Here is an 18,006-nt window from a genome sequence, read left to right on the forward strand (position 1 = left end):
GGAGACAAGGAGAAAGCGAAGGAAGAGAAATACAAACAAGACTAGAAGAGGAAGTCTTCTTTCTTTCACAAAATCTCGTTTTTTGGCTTCAATCCTTTGAAATCAAGCATGAAAAATAGCACATAGCCTTAGCAATACAAAGAGAAACATCCTTCAATACTCAAGAAACGAAATCTCACAAAAAAAGAACCTACATTGTTTAAAGAGACTCACCTTCTTGAGAAACTTCTTTTCAAGAAAAGAAAGAGGGAGAAGGGTGGAGAGGGAGCTCACAAGTGTTAGGAGAGGGGTGAGGTGTGATGAAGAGTGGAGAATAGAGTGGGAGGTCATCGGAAATAGGTAGGAGGAGAGATTGTAGCTTACAATAGAGATTGCTAAAGAAAGCACCGCGTGTCACGAGGTTCGGGTTTTAACCCACAGCATCACTATATAGCGATAGAACAGAGAAAATCATCGCTATATAGTGACGGACTAGGTCAAAACGTCACTATATAGCGATGCTTCAAGACACTTTATGTTTAAAGTTAAAAAAGAAGCTCATAGATGCTATTTTATAACTGTTAATATATTTCCTTGCAACTTATGTTGTGATTTTATAAGTACAGATGGAAGGGATGAGTGGAAGTTTGTCTGATGATGCGTCATTGCCCGGGAGCACAAAGTGGCTTACAGAGAGGTTATATTGTCATTGCACTCATTGCAAGCGAGAAGTACAACATCAACGTCGTATTATCATGCACCACTTGCAGATGTATAGGGAGGAGCCCAAACCAGTACCCACCATTGGTGTTGCACCTATTGATGGATTATCAGTAAGTCAAAGCTATTTAAGTTCGCGGTTAATATTGGATACCATTATGGTACGAAACCTTGAGACAAGATCTTATATTTACACGAAATCTTAAAACAGGATGAGGAGATTGACAAGGGTACGCATATACCTTCACGCTTTGAGCAACATTATAGTCTCCCGGATGATGACAAGGGTATGGTCGACATGATGGATTCTATTTTTAGGGGCACTACATCCCATGTACACGTGATGTCAGAGTCTAAGGTCAAAATGCGAGAGTTGCAATCAACACAATTGTACGAGGGTGCTAGGATGTCTAAACTACGTGCTTGTCTCTTAATTTGAATCTGCAAGTAAAGTATGGGTGGTTGGATACAAGTGTCTCGGCCTGAACGAGGTTAACTCTTGCATTAATTTGACTCATTATTTGGATATTGTTTGTTTTGAGAATCATCATGTATGTAATATGCAGCTACACCATGTGGATTTAGTATGAATTGCAAATCTGTGTTTGCTCCCCACAAATTAGACAATGTTGGATTAAAGTTATTTGTATATATGTCTTTAGGATCCCTTTTAAAGAATATTGTGGGTTGTGATATCGAAGAACGTAGAATTTGGATGTATTCTTGTTTTGATAATTTTACAGTAGCTAAGAAGCAAGTGTAGTCGATTGTCAATGTTGCATCTTCTAGTAGCAATGACTTGATTGTTTTCATGTTTCTCTTCAAAGCCTTATTGTTTGAATCAAGATCTAATGGATGGAGGATTTTTGTTGCGCTCATTGGGGGAGTGTTTATGTGTTTGGATATCTTTTTGTGCACATGGAAACAAAGATATGTTTGTGGTTATGTATGTATTGACAAATGCTTCAATTTCCTTGTTTGGTGAAATTCCAAAAATAGGTGCATTATCGATCCAAAGGAGTCTGTGGTCATGTTGGCTTCCTCTATTTTGGCACTCTGTCAAAAAAAAGAAGTCATTCATTTTGCCAAGAATGGATGGGTCATTACAAAGCAATGTTTTAACTCAGGGGGGTCACTCATCATATGTAACCCTATCACGTGAGTTCAACAAAAGGATTTTTTTTATTTCTAAAATTTACAGAAATAAATATACATAAGGGACTATTTAAAATAGTTTTGGAAAAAATTTACAGATTTGTATAGAAAAGGGGTACATTTTATTAATGAAATTTTTCACAGATAAGGGACTTTAAATATAGGCCTTGAACGCACGTGATATAAAGGGTTTATACATAGTGACCCCCCCGAGTGTTTTAAGAGCTTGAAATTTATGGACATAATATCTTGCTGTAGTAACCGGGTCGGAATATATTAGATTTCTAATTTCATTGTTTGGATTGTTGTGGCTAGTTGTACATGAATTTGGGTTTAGTTTCTTCAGGCATTCTACAAGTGGGCTCCAAAATTTATCTGCAGATTACAAAGTGATGAAAAAAGTTGGTGTTCCCAACTGTCTAACCATTGCGAAAAGATTTTTTTAAAGATAGTGTTTGTAGTCTGATGATGTTCGAAGGTGTGTGAAGTCATGATAACCTATATTTGATTGTAAGAGTTTTTCTAGTATCTATTATTGCATCTTTTGCTTGAAGTGACTTTCCCTGTGGTTGTCCTTTGCGCATGCGAACCAAGATGAAGAAAGTATTTTTTTGACAAGGATTTTCATTGTTTTGAAGAAAATATTGTCTATTGATAGCTATCTGCGTTCATCAATTCCCATTTAAGTATGGTTTGATAGGATGTACGTTCAGGAACATTGTACGATCACGGTGTGCCGAAGGATAGCTTAGGATATGCTAGCTCTTCACAAAATTTATCTTTGAAAATGCCTAGTGGTGAGAAACCTTTAGATGGTGCAATAGCAAGTGTCTGATTCTCGTAGTCGACAACTTGCTGACTATTGTAGATGTTGTGAACTAAAGTGTCAGTTACAGGCTCATCATCAGCAAAGTCATTGGTATTGGGATCTATTTTGTTGTTTATTGCTTGCACAGCTTGAAGATATCTTACATGTTGTTCCCAGGCATTGTTTATGCATACATTGTGTTGTTTGTATAGTGGAGTATCCAACAATTCTCTTAGGGTAAGCATTACAATTCTCTTAGGGCAAGCATTGCAATTGTCGGCCGAACAATCCCACTCATATAGCTATGTTGATACGATAACATTCTTTTGATTGCCACGGCAACTGTGTCATTCTCATCTAGAAAATGTGGTAGAATTTGTTGTGCTCTATCAACATCAGCAAAAACATTGACTACACTTCCTTGAAGACCAAATTGCCCTTCATATGTTAATTCTCTAATTTGTGCAAATGGTATTCTAATAGCAACCAAGCGTGCTTCAATATCATTTAGTTTCTTTGTGAAATTCTTCTCGTCAATCATTTTCATATTTTTTGTAGAAAGCATGGGTACTTTGTCATTCTTGATGTCTTTGTAGCATGGAGTACATAAGAAAGCTTTACTTGATTTAGATGTTGTATCATGTGTTCCATTAGTTGCAAGGAAAACAGCCAAGTCCTCTTTTAGTAGTTGTAATTTTCCTCGAAATGTTAATATGCCACAAGAAATGCTTGGAAAACTAGGAGTATCGACAATCTTCTATTCATAATTTTGTGTATGAGATATTATTGTTCTTTTTCTTTTCAGATGTTTAGTATGATTTTTAGTTGTCTCTGTTGTTGTATTTTTTGCTTCTAGTGAGATGTTTGTTGTAGTATTACTCCTCAGCTTGTATATTTTGTTCAAAGTATTTTGCATCGTAAAATTTGTTAGAGAAGGACGTTGAAGAAAGACAAGTGCTATTTCTTTTGCTGGAGAGCTTGGAAATTATTAAATGAGGTTATGCAAATAGATGTCTTCTTCTTTACTCCATATGTTGTATGTTCGCTTTCCTTTTAATTGTTTTAGCAGAGTGATTGTGCAAGGAGAAGTCGATTCATCGAGGAGTAGTTCTTTCACATTTATTTGTTTCTTTTTGCCTATTGCTATCTTTCTCAACAGTTTGGATTTATTGAAGACTATCAAAACGAAAGAGGACTTCAAAATAGTATGAAAACGTTGGAGAATGTCTACTACCAAGGCACGAGAACTCAAAGAGTTCTGTACTAAATGTTGGATTGTTTGTATAGACACTGTTGTCTTTTGTGCAATTGTTGCAAATGTATGCCATGGTGTTTTTGTTGACTCAAATGTAGCAAGGACATTTTCAAATAGAAGTGTTAGTAATTGTTGATATGTTATGGCGGGGAAAAACTCTAGAATACAAATAAGAAGATTTGAGTTTAGAGGGTTTTTCAACATGAAATCTTCATTTTACGACAATTGATTTGTCTTAAGAACTTTGATTTTAATGTTGTTCATTGTGGTGCTTGCAAAATATGATGGCTTAATGAAAATATATATGAACTTAAAAGACAACAAAGGAGGCAAATGATCAAACAAAAGAATGGTAATCAAGACAATTAAATTGAGACAATTGAATTGAGGCAATGATATTATGCATTTGCTTCAAAAGCAATTACATATCCTGAACTATCCACAATGAAGCTTCCACTAGGCTTACAGCTTCTAGCCATCATGAGATCCTGCTCGTACAACTCCACAAAAAGCATACCCAAGGAAAGAACAATGTCGACATACGGGCCTCTGATATGAACAGGCACTTGGTCAGTCGTACGTTAAACAATATCTCCGGTCAAGCAGGGGACCTGGGCAATAATCTAAGGGCCCTTGCATGTAGGTCGTAACTGAGAAGAAGGACCTTACCTTTGTTGGTGAATCCATGGTGTGTTGGACCTTACCTTCCCGCAATACCTGGCGACGCAGAGAGGCAATCAATTCGACTTTGTTGGTGGTGAACCTTGTGATTGGAACTTAGCTTCCTGCAATCATGGCGACGCAGAGCACTTTCCCAAATACCAGTAGTGCAAAGCCAAACTTGGTTTGCATGTGCAGGTTTCATCAAAACACGGAACAAATCCACTACGGGGGCGGCAGATGAACGATGAAGAAGGTACGATGAAGAAGGTAAGTGCATGCAATTGCATGAAATCCTCCCATCCGTCACATGGGAGGTCCTTAATGCTGCCACCATGCATGCAATACCACCTAACTAAAACATGACATGTGGACAGTCCACAAAAAACGATTTTTCAAATTTCAATAAATCATAATTTCTGTTTTCTCGTTTTCAAACGAATGCTATAGCTCCCCCCACGGCAGGCCAAAAACCATCATAGTCTCATGAACACCTAAGTCCTTATCAGCTACCAAATGCACTCACAAGAGGCTCACAAGTTGTCAACGCCTATTAAAAATTGAAAGCACTTACACTTCCCATTTCGAAAACAACTTTTCGAATGAGTGCGAACCCACGTTGCAAACTCGCCTCGGATTGCCAAAAGCAAGCATACATCTGCTTACAAATGTCTGATTTCCCTTTAGCCTTCGTCTTCAGGCCATAATTCGTAGCGCACTAGCGTATATTCGCAGTCGCCACGCTGTGAATCGATCTGTTGTCCAATATTTAGCGCACATTCTATCGTTTTTCAGTCAGCACTGCCGCCCATTCGCACCCATAAATTCAGTAATTGCCATACTGAAGCTTGTATCTGTGCTTCGATTTACCAGCCAGCGGAAGTACTCAGGTCATTTTATACATTGTTTCTTTCGGGGTCTTGCAACCAGAAATTGGATTGTAAGGAGTATCTAACTATTGCGTCTCCTGGCGCGTCTGTACAGCACTGCAGGTATCGATTGCCCAAAATCCTCGAAATGAAGCACGCCCTCGCAATCCTCCTCGTTGCACAATGCGTCGTTTTGGCCGCCCTTGCAACAGACACTTCTTTGATTTCTGCAGCCTGCAACAAGCGCGGGATTCCATCGGGCAGTCCCTTCTGGGGTCATCTGGGGTCCCTGCTCTATCAGCTCGTGGAGAACGCTCCCTACACGGACGGCTACAACTTCAAAACACGAACTGGCGGCGGGAATGAACCCGCGTTTGGGCAGGCGGGCTGCGAAGCAACGGTCTCAGCATCGCAGTGCGAAGAATGTCTGAGGCAGCTGTCTAATGATATTTGGAGAATTTGCAACAGTGCATTGGGAGCTTGGGTGAAGTATCACGACTGCTGGATCCACTATGAAAACTACTACTTCTAGGACACTCTTTATAGAAGTTGGAACAACGTACCAATAAATAATGGGGGCTGTTTTTAGGAACATCCAGACCATCATCTCTACTACGTTTTACATATTTCACTCTCATGGTAGAGAAAATAGCCTAGCTTCTATGTATGCAAACTCTTTCTGGCCTGCCCATCGGAAGGCTCTAGTAATCCCTCGAGTTGTTAACTACTGAAAGTGAAAATTTCGAATTGTTTTATTTTCATTTGCATTTTTATAATAGTGCTAAAGTTCCAATTGCTATTTGTATCCCTTGAAATCCTTAGTCTTGCTATTTGTACTCCCATCTCTCTCTCTCTCTCTCTCTCTCCCTTCTTCTTCTTCTCCTCTCAATTCGCTCCCTTTTCTATGCACCATCTCGAGCAAGCCACATGAATGAAATTCACATGGTTGTATACTTTTCTAGCAAATACATACTCTTCTTAATGCTCTTCTAGCATGCTTGCTGCTCACCATGAACATAATAGTAAGAACTATGGAAATAAAACTACATAAAGGTAAAACTATGGAAATAAAGTTACTATTTATAATGTTGATTTGAGTTTAGTTCTCGTTCCTTCTACTCGCTTTGAGTGTTAACACAAAAGTATAAACTCAAGCTTTAGTCTCATATCATTTTTCCATTACCTCATGCTCAACTTAAGGTTTTCAAAAATTTCATTGATGAGGTGGTTTAAATAGATGAGAATTTGTATATGTTTGAGCACATTATGACATGACTACCATCAAGGACATGCATACACAGTAAGTTTGGAATCATATAAACCACTCTTTGAGAACCTATAAGACATGGGGTTGTACAATTGTAGATGAATATATTAAATATACTTGACGAGATCTCAAATATAAATGAGTAGATCTCAAGAATCCCATTGTGAGATTTTAGCTAGTAAGATAATGTTTAAGATACATGCTCATAGATCTCAAATATATGGATGCAATAAATGAGACTAAAGTGTGCAATTAAGACTATTCTTGGCACCTTAAAAACATGAATGATAAAGCTGTCAAACTTTTATATTGTGTCATTGTACACCCTAATAAAACTAAAAGCTACTAAAAGCTTAAAGCGTTTGCCATGATTTTGAAATTTTAAGCTAAAAATTTAAAAGTTTTGCTAAGATATATACCTTTTCTTTCAAAATTTAAAAGAAAATATGTGAAATCATGCAATGTTTCGCCAATATTATGAAACTAAAAAACTAGCATGATAGACTTTGGCTAGTATCATTTTCTTCACATAGTACAAAGGCTTTAAAAACTCAATGGCATAACCCCACATGGATTCAGTACTAGTGTGTTTAGGATATTATAACATGACTATCTCTACTACATATGGATCCTAGTTCCATTTCCTTCTATAGAGATAAAAAATTACATGAAACATGTTCTTCACAATCAAATATGACCTACATTAGTGATTTACAAGAATACATGCACATGAGTAGATGCATTATAAGGTGGTACAAGAAACACCCAAAAAACAGTGTCCAAGATAGTACTAGTAGTCACACTACTATTAGAGCATTGTTAGGCTGTTGGAGTATAGGTGGATTTATACATTGTTCTTTTCATATTTTCCTAACCAAAAAAGCCAAACTTCCCATGGTGTTGTCCTCACAATTATCAATACAAAATATCAACGAGAGTGCATGTTTCTCGGCCATAGGATATCTCATGTAGTATATTCAACTCCCGGGGGATTCACAGGGGGAAACTTATGATATCACGTGAGTGTACAATAGGGGTTTTTTTTGAAATGAGGCATAAGCTTATACATTAGGGGTGGGGGGCCTTTTTATTTTTTCCCAATATTGAATTTAAGTTAGGGGGCCATGCCATATTTAAGAGGGGGGGACTTAGTATAGGCTACCTTGCGTAACTAGTCCAAACAAGTTTGGTTTTGTTTATGGTTTTAAATAGTCATAGGGAAAGTAATCAAAATTTGCTTTTTGTGTAATCTAAATACTTGAGAAATAACGTAGATTTCAGGAAAGGGGGGGACATAATAGAATTTTGGTGGTATCTTATAAGCTTAAATAGGGGTGTTTTATCATCCTACATGGATCTTAAATAGGGGGTTTTCTTGAAGTTCATGCACGCAGGTGACGCCCCCCTTTAATGAAGAGTGAATCCCTCGGGATTCAACTTTTTTCTTGGAATCATATCTGATTGGGTACATGAACTTGTCTGTTTTATGGAGGTTTCATGTTACAATAGAATTTCTTCAAGAGTGAGCTCGAAAAGAAAGAGACCAATGTGTATTTTGAAGAATAGAGATGGAGACAGTGTAGCTTGGACTTGTTTAAAACCTTGTTTACATTCATCATGCTAAGAAACTGCCCGACGCTCCTTCAATTGGATTGTCATGGGGCAGCTCATCACGACATACTAATCAATAAACCTCATGTAGTACCTAGCAAAATTAACAAAAAAACACACTCCCAAGTGTGTTATGTGAACAAGAACTTATGGGATGGGTAAGCCACTTTGCATGCAAGTAAATAATACCTATTTTGAGATGCATCCAAAGTATTGTGCCCATCAGATAGGATTTGCATTGTCAACCAAGCATTAAACACTGTTTTTGCCTCAATGTGATTCACATCTGTAAAAAAACATGCTCCTAAGTGTGTTATCCGAACAAGTACTTATCGGATGGGTGCGCCAATTTTCATGCAAGTAAATACCACCTAGGTTGAGGCATGTGAAAAGTATTGTGCCCATCTGATATGCTTTGCATGGTCGATTCTTGCAATAAACACCGTTTTTGCCCCAGTGTGATGCACATCCGTAAAAAAACATGCTCCTAGGTGTGTTATCCAAACAAGTACTTATCGGATGGGCACACCACTTTTCACACAAGTCAATAAAGTCTAGGTTGAGATGCATACAAAGTATTATGTCCATTGGTTATGATTTGCATGCTTGATCATGCATTATACACAGTTTTTCTCGTAGTGTTATGCACCATCATAAAAAAACGCGCTCCTCACGCACTCTGAGGTGCGTTATCCCAACAAGTACTTATGGGATGGGCATGCCACTTTGCATGCAAGTCAATACCACCTGGCTAGAGGTTTGTGAAAAGTATTGAGCCCATCTGATATGATTTTCATGGTTGACCAAGCATTAAACTCCGTTTTTTCCTTAGTGTTGCACAAGTATAAAAAAACATTATCCTAGGTGTGTTATTCCAATAAGTACTTAACCGATTGGCATGCCACATTTCATGCAACTCAATACCACCGATGTATAGGTGTTTGCAAAATATTGTGCCCATTAGATATGCTTTGCATGGTCGATCACGTATTATGCACCGTTTTCCCCCTAGTGTTATACACAATTGTAAAAAAACGTGCTCCCAAGTGTGTTATGCAAACAAGAACTTATGGGATGGGCATGCCACTTTGCATGCAAGTAAACACTACCTAGGTTGAGGTGTGTGCAAAGTATTGTGCCCATCGGATAGGTTTTACATTGTCGATCAAGCATTAAACATCGTTTTCGCCTCAGTGTGATGCACATCCGTAAAATAACACGCTCTTACGTGTGTTATCCGAACAAGTACTTATCGGATGGGCAGACCACATTGCATGCAACTCAATACTAAATTATTTATATTATATTATATAATTCTAAACCATAAAATCACAAATTCAAATTAGAGATTCTATTAGCTAAATGCGAAACATGAATCCATCATTGAAAACCCATATCCTTGTATCACCATCAAAATTTAATAAAATAAAGTAAAAGTAAAATAAAAAAGATTAATTTAATAAAAATTTACAACTAATAGGAAAAATATTCAAATGAGACTAAATACCACCTAGGTTGAGGTCCATACAGAGTATTGTGTCCATTGGATATGCTATGCATGGTCGATCATGCATTATACACTGTTTTTCCCTAGTGTTATGTACAATCGTAAAAAAATATGTGTTATTTGAACAAGTACTTATGGGATGGGTATGCCACTTTTCATTGAAGTAAATACCACCTAGGTTGATGCATGTGCAAAGTATTGTGCCCATTTGATATGCTTTGCATGGTTGATTCTCGCATACACCGTTTTTGCCTCATTGTGATGCACATCTATTAAAAAACACGCTCCTAGGTGTGTTATCTGAACAAGTACTTATTGGATGGGTGCACCACTTTGCACGCAAGTCAATACCATCTAAGTTGAGACACATGCAAATTATTGTGTCCTTTGGATATGATTTGCATGCTCGATCATGCATTATACACTGTTTCCCTCCTAGTGTTATGCTACACTGTCAAAAAGCGCATTCCCAAGTGTGTTATTTGAACAAGTACTTATGGGATGGGTGTGCCACTTTCAATAAAGGTTAATACCACTTGGATAGAGTCCTCTACAAAGTATTTTTCCCATTATATATGATTTGCATGGTCGACCAAGCATTAAACTCCATTTTTGCCTTAGTGTCATGCATAAGCATAAAAAAACACTGTCCTAGGCGTGTTATTCCAACAAGTACTTATTGGATTAGTATGCCACATTGAATGCAACTCAATAACACCTAGGTTGAGGTGTGTGAAAAGTATTGTGTGCAGCGAATTTCCTTTGCATGGTTGATCACGCATTATGCACGGTTTTCCCCCTAGTGTATTGCACAACTGTAAAAAAATGCGCTCCCAGGTGTGTTATGTGCACAAGTACTTATGGAATGGGTGCGCCACTTTACATGCAAGTAAATACCACATATTTTAAGGCATATACATAGTATTGTGCCCACCGGATAGGCTTTGCAATGTCGATCAAGCATTAAACACCATTTTTGCCTCAGTGTGATGCACATTCGTAAAAAAACACGCTTCTAAGTATTTCATCCAAACAAGTACTTATCGAATGGGTGTGCCACATTGCATGCAGCTCAATACCACCTAGGTTGAGGTGTGTGAAGAGTATTGTGGCCATTTGATATGCTATGCATGGTCGATCACACATTATACACCATTTCCCCCTAGTGTTATGCACAACCGTCAAAAAACACGCTCCTAGGTGTGTTATCTAAAAACATACTTATGGGATGGGTGCACCACTTTACATGTAAGTAAATACCACCTAGGTTGAGGCACATGCATAGTATTGTGCCCATCGAATATGCTTTGCATGGTCAATTCTCGTCTAAAACACCGTTTTTGCCTCAATGTGATACACATTCGTCCAAAAGCATGCTCCTTGGTGTGTTATCTAAACAAGTACTTATCGGATGGCTACGCCACTTTCCACGCAAGTAAATACCATCTAGGTTGAGGTGGGTACAAAGTATTGTGTCCATAGGATATGATTTGCGTGCTCAATCACGCATTATACATAGTTTTCCTCCTAGTGTTATGCACCACCCTCAAAAAACGCGCTCGCAAGTGTGTTATCCAAACAAGTAGTTATGGGATGGGCGTTCCAATTTGCATGTAGGTCAATACCACCTAGATAGAGTTTTGTACATTGTATTGAGCCCATCGGATATGATTTGCATGGTCGACCAAGCATTAAACTCCATTTTTGCCTTAGTGTCATACACAAGCATCAAAAAACACTGTCCTAAGTGTGTTATTCCAACAAGTACTTATTGGATTGGTGCACCGTTTTCGCCCTAGTGTTATGTACAACCGTAAAAAAATGCACTCCCAAGCATGTTATGTGAACAAGTACTTATGGGATGAGCACGCCAGTTTGTATGCAAGGAAATAACACCCAGTTTGAGGAGCGTGCAAAGTATTGTGCCCATTTGGATAGGCATGCATTGTCAATCAAACATTAAACACCATTTTTTTCTCAGTGTGATGCACATCCGTAAAAAAACACGCTCCTAAGTGTGTTATTCCAACAAGTACTTATCGGATGGATGCAACACATTGCATGCAACTCAATACCACCTAGGTTGAGGTGCATGCAGAGTATTGTGCTCATCACACATGCTATGCATGGTCGATCATGCACTATATACCATTTTCCCCCTAGTGTTATGCACAACCGTCAAAAAATCCACTCCGAGGTGTGTTATCTGAACAAGTACTTATGGGATGGGTGCGATGCTTTTCATGCAAGTAAATACCATTTAGATTGAGGCACGTGCAAAGTATTGTGCCCGTCTGATATGCTTTGCATGGTCGATTCTCGCATTAAACACCGTTTTTGCCTCAGCGTGATGAACATCTGTCAAAAAACATGCTCCTAGGTGTATTATTCGGACAAGTACTTATCGGATGGGCACACCACCATTGCATGCAACTCAATACTAAATTCTTTATACTAACTTCTATTATTCTAAACCGTAAAATCACAAATTTAAATTAGAGATTCTATTAGCTAAATGCGAAACATGAATCCATCATTGAAAACCCATATCCTTGTATCACCATCAAAATTTAATAAAATAAAGTAAAAGTCAAATAAAAGAGATTAATTTAATAAAAAGTTACAACTAATAGGAAAAATATTCAAAAAAGACTAATATTTTTTATAATTGTTCCACAAGAAGATGGCAACAGATTTCATTCCTGGGATGGAGGTAATATTATGTCACCAAAGAGAAGTAGTTGCATTTGCTACAATCCATGATAGTGATCCAAATTGTCTTTATCACTTTCAAAGACTTGGCAAAGATAAGGTTGCAGTTATTGTATCAAAGATTCTTAGTGCACATGTTCAGCTAAAGCATAAGTGTGGAGATATGGAAGTACTTGGAGATGTTATGCCTTATAATGTTCTCAATAAATCATTTATTGCATGGGATAGAGATGAGACTTATCCACCACATATCATCAGGAATACAAAGTGTAAATTTTTGGATTTCAGTGTGGGAGATATTTTACAAATGATATCATTTGCAAATAAGAACATAGGCAAAAGAGTTCAAAAGCGATGTCTTATCTGGAGTCGATGAATTCATGCATGTCGAGAAAGATAAAGATATCATTTGTGTTGTCTCCTCAAACTTGGATGATTTCAATGCACTTAACTATAGAACTAATATTTTGTCAAGAGTGGATGAGTTCATTGGTACCAACAATAAAGCAAAAGGTTTCAAAAGTGATGTCTCATGTGGAGTGGATGAATTCATACACATTATCAAGGAGCGCAAAGAGTTAGAAAGTGTTGGCTTATCAAACATGGATGGCATAGATATTGACTCAAATGGTCCGAAGGTTACTTCAAAGACAAGAATGAAATCAACAAAGGACTATTCGGTATTTGACTTTGACAATGATAAGATAAAGGATGCAACATCCCATGAAAACACGATGATAAATAAATGCGACGGGGAGAAGTGTACAATTTTCAAAAAGGATGTACAGAAGAAACCAACAAAGGACTATTTGGTATTTGACTTTGATTGTAATAAGATGAAGGATGCAACATTTCATGAAAATAAAGTGACAAATAAATTTAACACAAGGAGAAGTGTACAAACATACATAAGAAACGGACATACATATGCATGAAAAGAAAGCGAGTCCAGGAAGATGTAGAAAAGCAACCAAAGAGAATAAGAGTAATGAATTAAGATGTTATGCTAAAAGCAATGTGATCTACATGCTGCAAGCGAAGTTGTATGCATTCCATTAACTTACATGACTACATTCATGAAAATGCTTACCTCAACCCCATCTATCTAAACTGCATCTTTCGATAGGTTTGACAAAAAAAGAAGTGTTTAAGTCTATCGGAGAAACACAGAGGCAAATATGGCATCCTCCAACATCTTTTCACAATTTGTATACTCTTTGGAAGAAGAGCTTTGTACATGTTAAAATTCCAAAAAAGAAAAAAAAGTCAAAGTGTAGTGATTATGATGATCTAAAGTGAGCACTTGAGAGTGCAACATCCCCAGAGAAAAGAGAATCATACAAAAAAAAAAGAGAATTTCATCATGGAAACTGGTTTGGCATTCTAGACTAAAATATGCATTTTGGAAGGAGCAAGCTATTTCTCATACAAATGAGTACATGTGTGTTATTGTAGATGGTATGGATCAAAACACAACAACATCTCGATTCATTAATACTCCACCTAAACTAGTACAAGGAAAATACTTTTTGAAGACACATCTATGTGGAGTGTTAGTGCATGGATTTAAGTTTTTTGCAGACATATGGATTGATTCCTTGCATCTACATGATAGCAATCAAGTTGCAACGTCAGTTATGAAGGCAATTCATAGTGTACATGTAGAAAAAGGTCACCTACAAGCAAATTTGAGAATATAGGAAGACAATTGTGGACGAGAGAATAAGAATATACTTTTTTTTGCATTTTGTTCAATGCTAATCGATGAGCGAATCTTCAATGAGATTGCACGCACGAGGATATCGATCAGGTTTTTAGCACAATCTCAAGAGAGCTAAAATGCAACGACATGGAGACGATGGATGACTTGATAAGAAAATGTGGGAGGCAGGTTATGTGAAGATTGTGGGAGAGAGGGAAGGAGTCTCACTTGAGGCTTTCTCACATGCACAATGGGGGAATACACACGAAGGTGGAGGCTGAAAACAGTTTTCCTCTTCTTAGTTGTGAAAGCCAAAAGAACTCTCGTACAAAGAAATAGAAGAACCCTATATGTGGGTCTCAAACCAAACTCAACTAACTAAGGTGGCATACTAACTGAGCCACAAACTATAGTAGATAAGGATAGCTGTCATCCAGCTATTATTCATGGGTGGTGTACCAACCGCATCTCCAGCTAACAAGTCAGTGACATAAGTACACAACTGTCACCCTGGCATATCTCGAGTGGAGCTCGATATCTCAACACTCCCCCTCGAGCTCAATCCCAAATCCTGCACACCAAGCAGGTCTCTGAACTTGCGCAGCTTCTCTGTGCCCAATGCTTTCGTGAATATGTCAACTACCTGATCCTCTGTGCTGACATAAACTAGATCAATAAGACCTAGTAAAACCTTCTCCCGCACATAGTGATAATGCACCTCAATGTGCTTTGTTCTGGCATGAAAGACTGGGTTCTTTGCCAAGTGTATACTGCTCATGTTGTCACAATAAATGACAACCGGCCCATCTGTAGACTAATGCATATCATAGAGTAGCTTATGCAACCAAGCTCCCTCACATGCAGCCATTGCTGCACCCCTGTACTCAGCCTCTGTGCTCGACAAGGCAACTGTAGGCTGTTTCTTGCTGCTCCAAGTGACTGCAGCACTCCCAAAAGAGAACACATATCCACTGGTAGATCTTCTATCAGAAATGCTACCAGCCCAATCAGCATCAGTGTATCCATGCAACTGTATCTGAACCCCAGCCTCATAAAATAGTCCATACTGCAATGTGGACTTCACATACCTGAGTATGCGTCTAGCCGCATCCAAATGCGGTTTCCTTGGAGCCTGCATAAACTGACTTACCAACCCAACAGCATAGCTCAAATCTGGCGTGGTAATAGTCATGTAAATCAAACTTCCTACTATGCGTCTGTACATAGTGGGGTCTTCCAGAAGCTCGCCTGCATCTGTGCTCAGCTTCACATTCTGCTCCAAAGGAACTGAAATAGGCTTACAGCCTGTCATCCCATATTTGGACAGCATGTCCAATCCATACTGCCTCTGCAAGAGCTGTATCCCACTTGGTGATCTAATCACCTCAATGCCCAAGAAATAACGCAGCTCTCCCAAATCCTTCATCTCAAACTTCTGCCTCAATAGCATTTTCACATGAAGGATATCTTCATCACTATCACCTGTGATGATCAAATCATCAACATAAATGACCAGCATCATAATCCCTTTCTCTGTTTTTCTCACATAGAGTGAGAAATCTGCCTTGGAAATCTGAAAGCCAATAGTGACAAGATACTGTCCTATCTTGTCAGACCATGCTCTAGGTGCTTGCTTCAAGCCATACAAGGCTTTCTTCAACCTGCAAACAAACTCAGGATGAGTAGCATGAACATAACCTACTGGCTGCTCCATAAAGACCTCTTCTTGCAAATCACCATGCAAGAAGGCATTCTTTACATCCATCTGATGTAGAGACCATCCCTTTGATGCAACCATAGCAATGGCTACTCTTACGGTTGCCATCCTTGCAACTGGGCTGAAAGTTTCTTCATAATCAATGCCATATGTCTGTGCATACCCCTTGACAACTAATCTTGCCTTGTATCTATTCACAGAACCATCTGCATTGTGCTTGATCTTATAAACCCACTTACAACCAATTGCATTCTTGCCTTTAGGCAAAGGCACCAATTCCCATGTAGCATTAGCATCCAAGGCATCCATTTCTTCATCCATGGCTTTCTCCCATTTTTCATTTCCCATGGCTTGCTCAAAAGAAGTGGGTTCTGGTTCCTGTATCACTTTGACCATATAGGCATAGTGAATGGCTATAAATCCATCATATTTCAGCCTATCCACAAGATACCTAACCCTGGTAGACCTGCGCAAAATAGGCTCACTTCCAGGTGCTCTCAAAACATCCCTGGTCTTCCTTACTCCAGGTGTAACAACAGAAGGAATACCCAACTCATCATCAATGCTCTGTTCTGAGCCACTGGATTCACCATCCACATAAGAGTGACCTGCATTCACATCAAACATGGGCTGATCTACCTTCTTTTTTCCTTTTCGTGATACTTGCGTACCACTATCTGCATTGCTTTGAGGGGATTCTCCTGATCTCAATCTTCCTGTCCATGGCGAAGTATGTGAACCACTGGTAGAGGACACTCCAGGTCCACTGATATTTTGTGATTGCTGCTGTGCATTCTGTGCAGCATTACCATTTTGTGCATCTACATCAATCATCACATTTACTGGTTTATACCAGCTGCTCATCTCATCAAAAACAACATCTCTGCTGACTGTGAACTTACGTGTAGAAGGGTTATAGCATCTATACCCTTTCTACTGCAGAGAATAACCAATAAAGACGCACTTCTCAGCTTTTGGATCCAACTTGGACCTCAACTCATCTGGCACATGGACATAAGCAATGCAACCAAAAATATTCAAATGAGAAATATCTGGTTTCCTACCAGTATACATCTCCTCTGGCGTCATGCCATGTATTGCTGCAGTGGGAGTCCTGTTCATTATATAGACTGCTGTAGCAACTGCTTCAGCCCAATAATAATCTGGTAGATCTTTTTCATTTAGCATAGCCCGAGATACCTCTCCAATATGCCTGTTTTTTCTTTCTGCAATTCCATTTTACTGTGGGGTATGACTGCATGAATATTGCTGCTTTATACCATGCTCCTGCAAGAACCTTGCAAACTCATTTGAGAGGTACTCTCCCCCTCCATCTGACCTTAGGCATTTTATTTGCAGGCCTGTTTCTTTTTCCACCATAGCTTTGAAAGCTTTGAAGTGCCCAAACACTTCACTTTTCTTTTTCATAAAATACACCCACAGTTTTCTGCTGAAGTCATCAATAAATGTGACAAAATAGTGATAGCCTCCAATAGATGCAGCTTTTGTAGTCCACACATCAGAGTGGATTAATTCCAATGGCTTTTTACTCTCTTGAACATGCCTAGGAAAAGGTTTCCTTGCCTGTTTCCCAAATTGACAGGCTTCACAAATCTTGTGCATTTCTGCAACCTTGAATTTTGGCAATCCTGCAACAATATTTTGGGCTTGCATTGATTTAAGTCACTGTATATTAACATGACCAATGCGTTTGTGCCAGATATCAATATCTGCAACTACACCGGTCCCATGTGCAAACATTGCTGCACTCAATTCAGGCATGTCTGCATCCAATGTACACATCCTGCCCTTCTTCTTTCCTTTTGCTATCAAGCGACCATTATTTTTCATATCCTCAACAAAGCATCCATGAGGATTAAATCTGACCTGCAAGCCCTGCTCAACCATCTGACCAACAGAGACTAGGTTCTTGGTGATGTTCGGGACATGAAATACATCAGACAAGTATTTCTTTTTCCCATCCTGCATAGACAAAGGAATTTTGCCAATTTGCACAATAGGATGTGCAGTATCATCACCAGTC

General features: G+C 38.6%; 1 pseudogene across 1 annotated transcript; it reads left to right on the forward strand.

Moving 5' to 3' along the window:
• The first annotated feature begins 5,386 nt into the window (after positions 1-5,386).
• Positions 5,387-6,155, forward strand: LOC147888547 (antifungal protein ginkbilobin-like protein pseudogene; annotated as a pseudogene). The gene is made up of 2 exons (XR_015543066.1): positions 5,387-5,467; positions 5,562-6,155. The product of XR_015543066.1 is annotated as an antifungal protein ginkbilobin-like protein pseudogene (transcript).
• The last annotated feature ends 11,851 nt before the right edge of the window (positions 6,156-18,006 follow it).

Source organism: Dipteris shenzhenensis, chromosome 21, assembly GCF_047967505.1.
Source record: "Dipteris shenzhenensis isolate YYH24624 ecotype China chromosome 21, Dip_SZ_1.0, whole genome shotgun sequence".
NCBI classification, from domain to species: domain Eukaryota; kingdom Viridiplantae; phylum Streptophyta; class Polypodiopsida; order Gleicheniales; family Dipteridaceae; genus Dipteris; species Dipteris shenzhenensis.